This window comes from Leptonychotes weddellii, chromosome 7 (genome assembly GCF_054177405.1).
Source record: "Leptonychotes weddellii isolate Sample4059 chromosome 7, ASM5417740v2, whole genome shotgun sequence".
Lineage (NCBI taxonomy): Eukaryota > Metazoa > Chordata > Mammalia > Carnivora > Phocidae > Leptonychotes > Leptonychotes weddellii.
In genome coordinates this window covers 99605024-99620896 of record NC_138375.1, presented here as the reverse complement: position 1 = coordinate 99620896, position 15873 = coordinate 99605024, and the positions used below count along the sequence as shown (strand labels likewise).

Below are 15873 nucleotides of genomic sequence, written 5' to 3'. Positions count from 1 at the left end.
TGTTCTTTGGGTGTTGAGTTTGATGAGTTCTTTATAGATTTTGGATACTAGCCCTTTATCTGATATGTCATTTGCAAATATCTTCTCCCATTCTGTCGGTTGTCTTTTGGTTTTGTTGACTGTTTCCTTTGCTTTGCAAAAGCTTTTTATCTTGATGAAGTCCCAATGGTTCATTTTTGCCCTTGCTTCCCTTGCCTTTTTCAGGCCTCATGAGAGCAGGGACGAAGTTTTGTTCCCTGCCTTATCTACTACAGTGCCTGGCTCAGAGTAGGTTCTCAATAGTATTGCATGACTTACTATGTGAAAAAGTGAAAGAGAGGACTCAAGCCTGTGTCTCTTTCTGAGAGCCCTAAGAAGGCCAGTTTCTTCTCTGCTCTTGATTTCATTTTGTCTTTATTCTTATTTCTTAGTGATCTTTTTGCTGCTGTCCCCCACCAGTTCCCATGAGGATTCTCACCCACCTTGTTTCTTCATCTTCCTGTCCCCATCACTCCTGGGATATCCCTGAGCTTCTCTTTCTCCTGGCACCAAACCTAAAGGAAGCCTGGCTCCTAGGCAACCACAGATGCCCACTTGAGCTTACATTTGCTTGCTCACCTGATTGCCTGACCTTTAGAACTCACTCTACAACCCTAATCAATATTCTAGCCTTTTCATTTCCTCTCAGGAGAAAAGATGTTACTATTCCTCCCTTTTATTGTCCTTCCTTCCCTCAATGTCATTTGGTTAGTTTCATCAGCTACTACTCTTCTGGGAATTCCACTCTCCTCTCAGTATAATTGCTGTAGGCAGTCCTGTCTGTTGGTGTAACTCCAATTATATAAAGTGATTGTTACTGTTACTGCTGGTGTAGTGGTGGTGCTTTTTTATTTTAATTATTTATTTATTTATTTGAGAGAGTGAGAGAGAGACAGAGAGAGAAGGAGGAGGGGGAGTGGCAGTGGGTGAGGGAGAAGCAGACTCCCCACTGAGCAGGGAGCCAGATATGGGGCTTGATCCTGGGACTCCAGGATCATGACCTGAGCCAAAGGCAGACGCTTAACTGACTGAGCCACCCAGGTGCCCCATGGTGGTGCTTTATGTGACTGCTGCAATTCTGGTTGGCCACATGGTCACCTTCTTCTGCCCCTTACCACTAGCCATCATTTCCCAAGCCTGTGTTCCTATTTCTTCTACCTTCTCCCATCTCTTAATGGGAAGGGAAGTGCTTGGACTGTCTTTGGAGTTGGGAGGAGTGGAGTCCTGGGTTCCATTTGAAGTGACTGAAAGTCACCCATCTACCTTCCCATAGTATCTCTGTCTCTTTAGGGAGGCAGCACCAGCAGCCCCTCTGAAATGCCCACAGCCTGTTTTCAAGTTTTAGTCAGTCATAGATGCTATAGATGATGTATCATGACTCTACTGTGTATTTTTATTGCATATATGTTACACTGTGGTTAAATTGTATCCTAGGCCGGGAATATAAATATCACTGTAACACTATTTCTTTGGGGGTAAAAAAATGTTTTAGGTCCAAAATAACTGATCAATTATTAAACTTTCTTACCGTGATGCCTTCCAAAGTTAGGAATTTTGTATTTGGGTAGTGATATATTTTAAGTCAAATACTTACTGGTTGACAAGTGAAAGGTACACAAAGAAAAAATAATTTTTTCTTAATTTTCAAAAGGACAAACTGAGGAGTGCTTGGATGGTGCAGTTGGTTAAGCATCCGACTCTTGGTTTCTGCTCAGGTCATGATCTCAGAGTCGTGAGATTGAGCCCCCTGCCAGGCTCTGCGCTCAGTGCCGAGTCTACTTAGGACTTTCTCTCCCTCTCCCTTTGCCCTTCTCCCCACCATGCTTGCGCTCTCTGTCTCTCTCTGTCTCTCAAATAAATAAATAAATCTAAAAAAAAAAAAAAAAGGACAAACTGAGTCATCTTTGCCACATTGGTTTTATTCATTCATTCATTCATTCATTCATTCATTCATTTTTGGCCTGTTTAATGTGGCTGCTCAAGGCCTGGGCAGAGTGGCGAGTGCCCTGGAATTGGGCAGGTAGGCAGGATGGGTGGTTTGCAGGCCCACATCTGACTACAGGAGGGGATGCAGAGTGGTGGGGACTGGCCTGGGCATGCCAAGGAGAGAGTACCAAAAGGGTGGCCCAGGCAGGCAGATGCACCAGGGGGATCTGTAGTCCAGCCCTTGAAAAGATATCTAAGCCAGGTGGTGAGTGCTCAGGTCAGAGCCTAGCCCAGGGAGGCAGGGTTGGAGCTAGTTGGGGGCTCCAAGAGCCTAGGGACTGGCATCCCTAAGGGCCTCCTCAAACTGGAACTCAAGGGGTATCTGCCAGTTGGCCTCAAGCAGCTCCTGGAGGCGGGCATGGAGGTGGTCGTTCTTCTCCAGGTGGTCCAGCCAGGAGTTGGTCTGGCCCAACGTGGAGTTAATGGCAGCATATTCTTCCTCCTCGAAGCCTCATCCTCGCCTTGTGCACCCACCTCCACTGTCATGCCCAGGTCCTTGGGACCCGACGGTGCTGGCCCAGGGCACCTCAGGGGCCACACTGCATTCCAGTGCAACAATAGTCGCACCGAGAGCTGATGCCCTCACACTGGTTTTAAAAAACCAGCACGAGCTTCCAAGAGTATAAATAAACGTGTACCTGTCTTCTCTCACTTTTGAAGTTATTAAGGCTTTTTCAACATTATGGAGAGAACTTTAAGCCAGTTCAAATCAAAATTTATTTTATTTATTAATGATGGAATATGATTTATCCTTGATTACTAGCTATTTACATTTAGATTTGACTTTATAAGACAATTACAAATTGCAGAGTTAATGTTTACTCATTAGTCAATAAAGTGCATATACAGAGCCAAATTTTTTCATTCCACAGATAGATATTGAGCATCTATTACATCCTAGGCATCGTTTTAGGCAATGAATGTGGTGGAGGGAAAGAGGAGAGAAGGGAGGTAGAAAGGGCAGTCAAAAACCCTTCCCTTACAGAGGGCAAAATATTTATGCATTTACCCTCTGTCTTAGCAATCTAACTTCTAGAAATCTACTCCAAATTATCTGATGAAATAAGTAATTTATCATAATTCACAGGACTATTTGTAATAGCAGTAGTAAATATGGCATATGGAAAGGCTAGAAACAACCCAAATGTCTGTTAATAAGCCATAATATGCCACTCACTGGAGGCTGTCGGCTCAGCACACTCTCTGTAGCTGGGAAGCAAGTCCTGTCTTGAAGTGGGAACCGATCAGAGTATCTCCATATCCATATCTGCCATGGGCAAGTTCGGGTTTTGTTCTAAGGACCCATTAAAGTGTTGTTAGCGGGAAGTGGCATGAAAGGTCAGTGGTTGCTCTGGACACTGAATCCTAGAGGACCAAGAAGACCTATTAGGAGACTGATCTAGACAGTAAATGCTTTTGCCAAGGGAGATGGAGAGAACTGCACAGCTCAAGATACACTTTGGAGGAAGAATTGGTAAGATTTAGTGCTAGATGGAGGTAGGAGGCAAAGGAAGTATAGGAATAATTTACTAAATGTGCACAGCTGTGTAAGGGAGGCTGATTCGGCTGCTGCTGGCTAAAGTGGGCTACTTCCCAGCACAAGGACATCCCAATAACCTGTCGTCTTCTCCAGATCCTGTGCACTGGTGTGTGTTTGGTATGTCAGCGAGGCTACTTTGAGAATATGGTAGTTCACTTTCAGGGCTGCCAACCAATTAGCTGGATGCCCTCTAGATACATGTGCGCAGCGCGGTATCGCCTTGGAGCTTGTCTGTGTCTTAGCACGTGAAGAAGAAGAAAGGCAACAGGGTGAGTCCCAATTGAAGTGAAGCAAAGCAAAGCTGCCAGAGATTAAGGCAACACTGTAGTCAGGCAGCACTATACTGAGGCCTGCGGTTTGCGGAGCTCTGTGTGGGGCTTGCTGAGGACTGTGCAAGGCAGTAATGAGTAGTGGAAAGAACATGGTGGAAGCAGATGCTTCTGTCTCAAGTCTAGGTTTATTGTGTGACTCTGAGCTAATCCTCCGAGCCTCATTGGTCTTGGATGTATTTAACTTAAAATGTCCATTAGACATCCAAGTGAAGACATCAGTTAGATAGTTGGATAGTGTATCATTCTGGAGCTTGAAAAGCAGTCAGGCCTAAAAGTATAAATTTGAGATTTTTCAGCATATGTAGACAGTATTTAAACTCCTAAGATTGGAAACGATTACTTAGGCAGAGAGTATAGAAAAAGGGGCAAACCTCAAAGTGAGTCCTGAAGCACTTTGGTATTTGGAGGTTTGGCTGAGAAGAAGGAGCTAACAGTTTGATGCATGATATTTGGGTGTTTTACAGACGTCTCAAATTCAGTATGTCTAAAACAGAATTCCTCTTCTCCCCTGTTTCCTCCCATGGTTAATGGCATTACCTGTCATCTGTCATCATCAGAGACTGGGGGATTGTCCTGGTCTGGTTCACCACCACATCCTTGGTGAGCAAGACCTTTCTCATTTTGAACATCCTCACAATCTGTCTTTTCCCCTCCTTCTCACTACCTGTCTTGGTTCCTGCCTTAATGACGTCTCAGTTCTAGTTCTGCAGTAGCATCCTATCTGATTTCTCTATTCCAGTCTCGCCTCCCTCTGGTCTAATTTTTAGTTGCTAGAGTCATTTTTTTTTAATGTGGTATAAACACGTAGGTCTCCTGCTATGTTTGCCAGATTTTGCAAATAAAAGAGACAGGGCACCTTAAATTTTAAGTTTCAAACCAACAATGAATAATTGTAAGGGTAAGTATATACCATGCAATATATAAGAACTATGTATACAAAATGATTATTTGTTGTTTATTTGAAATTCAAATTAACTGTTCATTCTCCTCCTCTTTTATCTGGAAATCCTACTCTTGCTTCACAGTCAAAATATTTTACCATGGCTTTCAGGATAAAAGCTAAATGTCCTAACATCGCATTGTAAGAGTCAGCATGTTCTCACCCCTGCATGCCATATGAACTGCTTCTAGTGTTCTGAATTTGCTGTGCTGCTTTACTCCTCTGAACCTGTGAGCACGTACTCACCTCTTCCCAGCATGCCTCCTCTGTTCTCAGTTCTCTGGTTCATTCCTGTTGTTGAGACTCGGACCTCACCCCCTCTGGGAAGTCATTTCTCACCTCCTCCACCCCTCTCTGTGGATAATAATAGGAACACCAGCTTTTCTTCTGCAATCTCAAAACATTCCTTGCTTAATATTATCACAGAATTTATCATACTGTAATCTCATTAATTGTTTAACCCATCCCGCTTCCTTAGATTGTGAGTTCCTTAAGTTTGGGCTAAAGATTGTGTGTTCTCACTCTGTGTCCTTGGCACGTAGTGGGCTCTCAATATCTAAATGAACCAATGAATGAGCAAATGGGAAAGTAGGAAAGAACTCATAAGCATTAGCCACAAAACTGACCATTGGTGTTTACCCAGCTCTTCCCTATGTTGACTGCTAGATGAGTCTCTGTTGCAGCAGGCAACCTCCTTTGTTTGTTTTCCTCTTGGCCCCCGAGGAAGCTCCTTAAGAGCAGAAGCCAGGTTTTGTTCTCTGTATCCCCAGGCCCTTGAATTGTAGGTGCTCATATATATCTATTCAATGAAAGAAAGAATGAAAAATGCATGAATGAAGGAGTATATCATGCAGGGCCACAGGTTTATTGTCCCTTGCATCAAAGGACAGCACCTGTGCATTAGGTCCTGGGGCAGGTAACCTCCCTCCATGGCTATGACTTGTTTGATTCTTCCTCCCAGCTCCTTTCCTTCCCTCCCTCAACCTAGGAGAGAAGAACTGTTTCCTCCGTACAGCGGCTGGCATATAACAGCTCAATAAGTGTTAGCAGTCCTCCACAGATGGAGCCTCCCTTTTCCTCCAGGGCTCCAGCCTCTGCCCTTTCTTCCCCACTCTAGGAGCCCAGGCCTGACAAGCCATGGTGACCTGACATTGCTTCTCTCTCAGGGATAATGGGCTTCCCCATTTCTCACACAGGGGAGCAAGGCTTTCTTTGTCTTCCACCAGGGCAGTGCAATTAAATAGGACTAAAGTTAAGTGAGTCTCATTATTTTTTTTATTAATGTTTAACTGCTATAATTCTTTTTCAGTTAAGTAATTTTATCTTTATGTTCAAAGGTCTTTTTTTCATGTAGATGGAAGTTCATTTATTTTATTAAAAGAAATACCACCCGCAAAACTATTAATGACTTGAGCTCTATGATTAGTTCCTTTTAGTAACATTTTGAGATGTAATAATTAATCTGGCTCAAGTTCAAAGACAGAAAACTCAACACCAGAAATTCCTAGCCAGCAAAGAATATAAACAAATCTTAACAATTGTTCCCCTTAAATAACAAAAATCATTGAGATCAACTTGCAATTAGAAATGTTTTTTTAAAATGCAGGAGAGAAGTTCAAGAAAGCATGTCAAAACAACAAAACTCAGTCTGCATTTTCATGATTGTAATTGATCAAAGTCTGTTTGCAATAGATTTGAATGTGAATAAATTAAATGTGACATTGATTTGGCAGAGGCACACTAGTGATTGGCAAGAACACATAGCAAGAGCAGCTTCTGCTGCAGGAGAACTTGCTTGCTTGTTGTCTCATTCTAATAGATTTCTTAGCAACCTGGTGCTGTCATACTAACCTAAGCGGTGTCATTTATTTACCCTTTTGGTTTCTGATCCCATCCAGCCAAGATTCGGTTCATTTTTGATTACTAATCTAGCAGACATTGCCTTGGGTTTGGTACAGAGTACCTTTTGGTGACCTATGTACCTCCCTGCTTTTTTTTCTCTCTTTCATATATTGAACAAACGTGATCTAATAACTTTTTTCCATCCTGGCAGTTCAACTTGTAGAACTAGAAAATGTAGTTTAAATCAACAATTTGGCAATATTTTCAAGCTTGGGCATTGCTATCATATTTATTAGGCCTGAATTATTTCATGGTATGTTACAAAAATGACACTGTAAAAAGAGTATCCGGCTTGGAACATTCTGAAATAGTTGTACACCAAATTCCCATTATAATTATGTTGATTGTGGGGTGGAGGGAAGTGGCATATTCTGGAAGGCTACTTTCTGGATGAGACCACTGTATAGTAACCAAATGTGTATGGTTTGGGGACCTGGAACATACTTTGCCAAATTTTCACTTATAATGTATTTACTAAATCTTTCGTATTCTTCAAAATGTTTTTTCTTAAATTGACAAAAGGCAGGGTGCTTATACTTTAAAATTTTTAATATCCATTAAAATAAAAAATACATATGTATAGTTTAAATTATGGAAAGAAAGTAATGGAGCTGTCAAAGTCAAATGTATTTATATTATATATATAGCACATGTGTGGCAAGAGGTGAAAAAACATATGAATTGGGGAGCTGTACTTATTAAATATTTTAGAAAGTTCATCTCTTTCCAAGACCAAAACTTTCATTGTATCTTTATCTTACGTGCACTTTGAAAAGCATATACCTAGATCCAGTAGTTACTAAAGTTATATTTATATTACACTTTTGCCACAAATATATTGCTAATTTATGACTTCAAATTAAAACTTTTAAAGACTTCAGTTTCTTTTTTTCTGTATGTAATATAATTTGATCATTATGAAATGGCCATGGTTCTAATTCCACAGAAGACTTGAAAAAAAAAAATCTAGTGACATGGCAAATTTAATCATTATGCATAAGACTGACTCCTAAGTCTTTGCTTGCTCTTGAATTTAATAAACTTTCTAACAATAAAGAACTGTTTAATTTACTTTAAACTGTATTTAGATTTTATCTTGAGATGTGTTTTGTACTTAAGTTTGAACATAGTTATATATGGTATACTTGGAATTCACAAGTAGTTGAAACCAAATGGAGGGGTGCCTGGGTGGCTCAGTCGTTAAGCATCTGCCTTCGGCTCAGGTCATGATCCCAGGGTTCTGGGATCGAGCCCCACATCGGGCTCCCTGCTCTGCGGGAAGCCTGCTTCTCCCCCTCCCACTCTCCCTGCTTGTGTTCCCTCTCTCACTGTGTCTCTCTCTGTCAAATAAAATCTTAAAAAAAAAAAGAGTTTGGTTTAAAAAAAAAAAAAAGAAACCAAATGGAGACCATTTATAAATACTAAACTCCAGAGAAGCGTGGAACCAGAACATCAAAGGAGCATTGGGTTATGATATGCATATGAGTGTTGTGCCTGCATTTTTTCTTAGCTGGATTTATAGCACTTTTAAAATAAACATTGTAATTCCCTAATAAAGGACTTACCATTAGCTCTGATCCATCTGTATGAAAATTATCAAATGATTTTGAAATCTGTTATTATGGAATTTTATATTTAACATACATATCACATGATCGGCATGATATATATGTATATAGAGAGTATTACTGAAACACTCCTTGATAGAAGTATTCTCAGTTGAAATAGGGTTAGGGGATTAGGATCTTGAATTATATCATGAAACTATTATTTGCTTTTATTTATACATATGGCACATACAAGGAAATTTAAAAATACTAGTGACATTTTATGTATCTTAAATTAGTAATAATGAGTAATTTGTAATTTGTATTTACCTTTCCTTGTTTACTAGATATATACGTAAAAACAGATAATATTCCTAAGATGTTTTTGTATGTATGCTTAGATCTGTATCCAAATATTCAATTCCATTTAATAGCATAGACTCAGAATTGTTCATTCCCACACCTCTGGTCCAAGTGTGGCCCCAGAGATGGATACCTGAAAAATCTTGAGTAACCTTTTTGACTTATTTAGATATTTCTCAGCCCTTCTTTCCCCATACTTGCTGAGTAATCTAAACTTTCTTGCAGCTTTCTTCATCAAAGAGCACTTACAGTCAGCTCTCTTCCTTCTCTGAGATACTAGAGTGGAGTTCCAAGGTTCAAGTTTTCGTTGCCTCAGTTTCCATAATCTCTCCCAAGGCATCATCACAGAGATGTCTAGTCCTATCCTGCCATTTGTTTTACCTCTTTTTTTTTTTTTTATAGTTCTACTATTCAATTCTGTTACCTAACACCTCCCCCAGGTATAACTGTGTATTAGAGCTGATTTCTACACCATCTCAAAAAATTCATGTATAGTAGAATTTGCATAAGGGACTATGTGATTGAAGTGGGATTATATCATGGCTAAGGTCTATGAATGAGCTGTAAGTCAACATGTCAGTAGATTCCATTTTCAAGCTTTTTTCTGTATCTTATTAATTTAAAAAAAACTTTCAGTCTGTTTTCAATACCACACTTAGCAATTTGCAACACTGAGTACGGTACTACACCTACCAAAAGGGCTCTTAAGCAGAGCTTAGGCAAGAAGGGCACTGGAAAGGACTTGAGCTATACCTTTTGGGGCTTGAGTTCACATCGTTGAATTCATGAATTGTACACAGTAAATAACCACTAACTTGACTGTGCTAAAAATAGGGGTGAGCTTTTTAAAGGCATCCAAAGCTTTTCCTTTTTTAAAAGAAGTCTTCAATGTAATCCTTCACAAACAATGGTAATGTATAATATGACATGGAAAAATACATAAATTCAAATATTTAATACATAGTACTTTTACAACTGAATTTGTCTCTTTTCCCAGTATCAAGGCTCCATAAACAAGTCTAAGTAATTTGCTCCAGCTGAATACCCTGCTGCCTGTTGAAATGAAGATTGTCACAGAATAGTCATTCATTAACAGTATATTTAGGGAAAGTTCTGAAATAACAGATTTTGCTATAGCTCATGCTTTCTCTGTTTTGAGTATGATTTCTTTCTCTTCTTCCTTGAGCTTAGTTAAAAATGATATCCTTCAATACTTCACTCCCGGGACTCTTAGATGTGACTTTCTCAGAATGGGGTTGACCTCATGCATGACTTTCTGATTGTCAACTCCACTGGGCTCAGCCTCAGATGGAGAAGGGCCATTGTTGACATTACTGCTTCAAATCCCAGGCCAGGGAAGCCAGGACAATGGCGTAGGACATGGAACGCTTGGTGGGCTGAGGCTCTTTGTTGGATAGGAGTAGAGAGGGAGTAAGGCATTGTCTTCCTCCTGCCTTGTGCTATTAATTTGAGGGCTGCATATAATCACAACAGTCCCATTGCCTTCAGGCAGTACGTCTCAGCAAAGATAACTGATACCTTTGCAAGCCTTAAGAAGACCTTTTGGTGGGGGTACAATCACAATAAGCCTCAAAATCCAAAGCGGTAGTTTCCATGGACAGTATGATGAAACTCCTCATGTGCTCAAGGAATGTCCAGTGGGTGACATAAAGTTCCTGGGCATCAAGCAAGTAGCAGAGTGTCCACAAATCTAGCATTTTTCTGTGCAATGAGGTCCTCCATTCTGGTCATTTCTGTCACTGTTCATTCTGTTATGTAGATTCAAGTTTTCATCTTGCATCATTTTCCTTCAGCCTGAAGTACTTTCTTTAATGTTTCTTATGGTAGGGGTTTGTGATAAATTCAGCCTTTGTCTGAAAATGTTATTATGCCTTCATTTTTGAGGGACATTTTCACTTCATATAGGATTTTATATATTTTAATATATTTTATGTACTAAGTTAGCAGTTTTTCTTATCTTTCAGCACATTAAAACCAATCCATTGTTTTATACCTTGCGTTCTTTCTGGTGAGAACTCAATACTATTTATTTTTCTCTTCTGTAAATAAATCTTTTTTTCTGTACCTGATTTTAAGATTTTCTCTTTATCATTAGCTTTTAGCACTTTGATTTTGTGTGTTTGGTTTTTATATTTCTCCTGTTTGGAGTTGTTTTTTTTTTTTTTTTTAAGTTTCTTAGATATGTAGATTTATGTTTGTCTTTTTGGAATATTTTTACCCATTATTTCCTCCCCTTCCTGTTTCCTGTGACTCCACTTACATGTTAGACTGCTTGATATTGTCCCACAGCTTACTGAGGCTCTAGAACAGTTTTTAAGCTTTTTTCTCCTCTCTCTTACATCAGTTTGGATGGTTTCCATTGCCTTGTTTTCAGATTCATTTTTCTTTTCTTCTGCAGTGTCTAATTTGCTGTTAGGCAAATCCATTATGTTTTTCACTTCATATATTGTATTTTTCACCTCTGTAAGTTCCATTTGGTTCTTCTTAGTTTCTATTTTTCTCTTTATGTTCCTTTTCCTTTTATGTCTTTGAACATATTTATGGTAGTTGTGATGAAGTCCTTATATTTATCACATAATTATGAAATATTTTCATGATTTCTATCATGTTTGGTTCTGTTTCTGTTGACTGGGTTTGGATCACACTTTCCTTCTTCACTTCTTGATTGGATGATGAATACTGAAATAGTATATTGCTTACAGTCTGGGTTTTGATGTCCTGCTTTTAAAAATGTTGAGTTTTGTTCAGAGGACGTGAAATTACATGTTAATCTGCCCAAACTTTTGGAGGCTTATTTTTAAGTTTTGTTAGGGTGGATCTAGCAGTGGCATCCAATAGGAGTTTCTAGTCACATTTAGCTACTAAACACTTGAAATGTGTCTAGTGCAGTGGAGGAACTGAAGTTTTAATTTATTTTAATTAATTTAAAATGTGTGGCTAGTGGCTACTGTATTGGACAGTGCATGTCTAGAGTTACCTCTGCTCTCATGCCAGTTTATCCTTACTCCTAAAGAGTGATCTTTCTGAAGCCTTTATACTGAATACCCTGTGTGTTCAGTGAGGCATCTCTGGCTTATTAGAACTTGAATGTCTTTTATTCTCATGCATATTCCAGCAGTTACTCAGTTTACAGCTCCTTAGTAGTTATTCCTGGCCCTGTAGCATCTCACTCTACCCTCATATAGCTTAATAATCAGCAGAACACTTAAGTGCTCCCCTATGCAGATTTCTAGAACTTTTTTTCTGTGTATTGTGGTACCCTGCCCGACAAATTCTGGCTTCCTCGGCCTCTGTAACCAACGTCTCTATCTCTTTAGCACAACTTCTGCTTGGGTTCTCCCACCCTATGCAGCAGCCCCTAATATGTCTCCAGGCAGAAAGCTGAGGTAATACAGGGCTTATCTCATTTGTTTCCCTTCTCTCAGGAATCACAGTACTGTACTACCAATTGTTTAATATCGGAAAAGTTTAGTACTTTTTATCCAGCTTTCTAGTGGTTTATGGCAGAAAGACTAATGTGGAACCAGTTACTCTATCTTGTTCTCAAGCCAGTAGATTATGTTTTACTAACACCTCTATCCTCAATCAAGTGGTAATGATTGCTGCCTTTGTTGAGGGCTGTGGCACATTAAAACAGTGAAGATTTTTCAGTTCAGCAAAATCACGAACTTTGTCTATTCTTCATAAGAATAGCCATTGATATGGGGATTCTGCTACTTACGTTTTCACAACAAATAGTTATTCAATGTTTGTCACAAAATAGTTAAAATTTTAATTACTTATACAGCATAAGTATTGAAGACACTTTTATTTCTACTCTGAAGTAAAAAAGAGGGATGGATATAAACTTGGTATGTTTATTTTTTAATGAAATGGAATAAATAATCTACCCGTTTATCCACTATCTAAAGTCCACTATTTAAAAATTCACCCTGTACCCTCTTCTATTGTCTTATCACTGCTCGGCAACCAGTTCTTCCTCAGTCCTTACAACAGCCCATTAAAGAAGACAGCATTGTTATCTCCATTTTACGTGAGGAAATTGAGACACAGAGAGGGTCAGCAACACTGACAGGGTCACGGAGCTAGGACATGCCCAAACTGGGATTTGTATGCAGGTAGTCCTGCTTCAGAGCCCATGGTCTTAACCACAAACTTTCAGGAGACCTGACAATGTGAACACTATACATATGAGTATTTGAGGTGTAAATATTTATACATATACAGTCACTTTATTCCCATTTTCAGATAAAGAAACTGAGACTGAAAAACACTTAAGTGACCTTGTAGGTGTCACAGCTAGTAAGAGATGGTTTGGCATAGAAATTATGTCTGTTTGAGTCAAAGACCTATGTAGATGGTCATCACAGTGTCATTTTTTAATTTTTTTTTAAGATTTTATTTATTTGAGAGAGAGAGACAGCGAGAGAGGGAACACAAGCAGGGAGAATGGGAGAGGGAGAAGCAGGCTTCCCGCGGAGCAGGGAGCCCTATGCGGGGCTCGATCCCAGGACCCTGGGATCATGACCTGAGCCGAAGGCAGACGCTTAACGCCTGAGCCACCCAGCCGCCCCTGCCATTTTTTTTTTTTAAATGAAAATGTGTAATATTGGAAATAACAGTAGGGGTGTTCATTAAGTAAATTGTGGTACGATGCCAAGTCATACAACCATCTTTTTTTTTTATGTTGAAGAATATTATCAGGGAAAAAAGCAGCATATAAAAGGGTATTTGTTTTAAACATATAAACATTTATATGAAGACCCACTTGCTCTTGGTTTACCTCTACACATTGAAACAAACATACTGTTTTTATTGATGAACATACTGAGACTTAAGGTGGTGGTGTTCAAAGGAAATGTAAGGAAAAATCCTTATTTTATGGTAAATCCTACTGTAAAATAGGCTTTGTTACAAAATGATTTGTTTAAGTCCACAGATTCCTATTTTTTCCACCTAACTACTTTCATTTTATCTATTCCAAATATTTACAAAACTAGATTTCCTTTCATACATGATTTATGTTCTGTTTAATTTTCCCGTTCTGTTTAATTTTCCTGGAGGCCATTAGGAGGGGTCTGGTAACAATTAGATTAAAAAAAAAAAAAGACAAAAGGAAATTCTTTTCTAGGAAAAATTATAATCTCCAATGTTTCTCAACGCTGAAATTTTTAATCTATCTTCATATGTTAAAATAATTAACATATTCACATTGGGTTTTTTATTTGCCTAAATGGCTATTGTAAGAAAGAAACTGATTTGGCAGAGTGATGGTGAGTAAAGAGAAATTATGTGAAGACAGAACCAGAAAAGGAACAGCTCTCTGCCCTCAATTGTTGATGCAGAAGCTACAGGCTTACACCAGCTGTAAGACTGCAACAGTAGAGCTGAGGTAAATAAAGCAGGTGTGGGCAGCTTCAGGTGATGTGACGTGACTGATCCTCTTACACCAGAACCAAACAAGCTGCAGACCAGCTTCTCAGTAGCGTTTTGCTACCTGTGGTGGGTTACTAGTTTAAGTTCAACCCTGTCCTGTAGCTTTCATTCTGCTCAAGAGCTTCCATGAAGACACAGCAGGTCATAGAAGGTATTGAAGAGTATGGAGATATGAAGAAGTATTTTTTCTAAATTCCACTATTTCCAGTATCATATTGAGAGAGATTTCCTTTATGATACATGGTCACTTCACCTGACAGTTCTACAGGGTGCATAAGAGCCTCACTACTCTCACCCCCCTCACTCCTAAGAGCTGCCCCTAAACTCAGTTACTGTGGTTATTAAACTATTCATGGGGAATTGGTCTGTGTTGTAGAAATTACATGAATATTTATAAATATTCTTTCCCAAGCATGTTTGCTTTGAAGGAGAAGTTTCATTAGATGGGCCCTTTGTGCCTAAAACTAATTCTATAACACTATACCCCCCAAAAAACCTCTTTTTTCCTTTAAGTAGAAACCATTATTTCAAATGTGATTTTAATTATCAGTGTTTACCTTTTTAAAGGACTATTACTACTTGAAATTCACTTTAGAAACAGAAAGGTGGCATCATACATTTAGATACCCAGATGTTGCTTTTAAGTGTCATTTTTTAAAATGTTGACATTAAAACACATAACTTGGAAGAACTTGTTTTTGTCAGTGTTGTCAGATACTAGTTACATTAACATTCAATGTTTTTCATATTATAAATGATATATATGTTAAGGAAAAATTTAAAAATACAGGTAAGCGAAAAGAACATTTAAAAATACTCCCCATTCAAAAGTAATTGTTAAGACAAAAGGAAGAAGGAATCAATAAAGATAAAAGATGTAATAACTACATTTCATCTGTTTTTAAGATGCACATCTTTTCAAATTTTAACATCTCTGAAATGAGGATGTGTGGAGTTGGTGCCTTTTTTTAGTAGTATGTGTAATAGTGATGCTTCTTTTTAAAAATATTTATTTATTTGACAGAGAGGGGGTGGGGAAGAGAGCGAGAGCGCACAAGCAGGGGGAGCCAGAGAGGGAGAAGCAGGCTCCTTGCCGAGCAGGGAGCCCTATGAGGGGCTTGATCCCAGGACCCTGAGATGACCTGAGCTGAAGGCAGACACTTAGCCGACTAAGCCACTCAGGTGCCCCAACAGTGATGCTTCTTAAATCTTAAATTCGATGTTTCCATTGTATCCAATGAAATTTTGGCTATAGATCTTTATGGGTGGAGTAGCAATTTTGAGGGACAGAACTGTATTGCACAAATAGCTTGTGCTGATTTAAGAAGCATTTCCAACAGCAAAGTGCCTCTCTGCCACTGGTGCCTAGGGCATGCTGAACTCTGATTCCATCCCTGTCCTCCTCCTTACCGCCACACCCACCACTCCAGAAGAGAAAGGGACAGAGATGGGACTTGGTTCTGGTGCTATGGGGGGTGGTAGCAGCATCCATGCTTTAATTCCCACAGAAAATTAGACTGGTAGGAGCAGCTTTCTGAGGCCATCTCCCCTTCACTTCATCTCCAGTACAATCACTGATGATTACTTTTGAGCCAGAAAATAGCTGTGAATCCTAGGAAATCTTTGGTAGAGTAACTTATGCTCTTGTGTGATATTTGATGTCAAGTAGTTTGTTTTACCTCTTGGGTAAATTGTAAATATTTTTATTTTGTAGTCCTTCATGTCTTATTACAGTATACGATGGCAGAATTGTTTAATTCAAATAATAATGGTATATTATCAGATAGC

The 15873-nt window shown here is 39.1% G+C and overlaps 1 protein-coding gene and 1 pseudogene across 2 annotated transcripts in view; one reads left to right on the top strand and one right to left on the bottom strand.

The window, feature by feature from the left end:
* NDUFAF2 (NADH:ubiquinone oxidoreductase complex assembly factor 2) overlaps positions 1-15873 on the top strand; it is a 145282-nt gene that overhangs the window by 125117 nt on the left and 4292 nt on the right. The gene's annotated exons all lie outside the window — the stretch shown is intronic.
* Positions 2276-4505, bottom strand: LOC102725750 (bublin coiled-coil protein pseudogene; annotated as a pseudogene).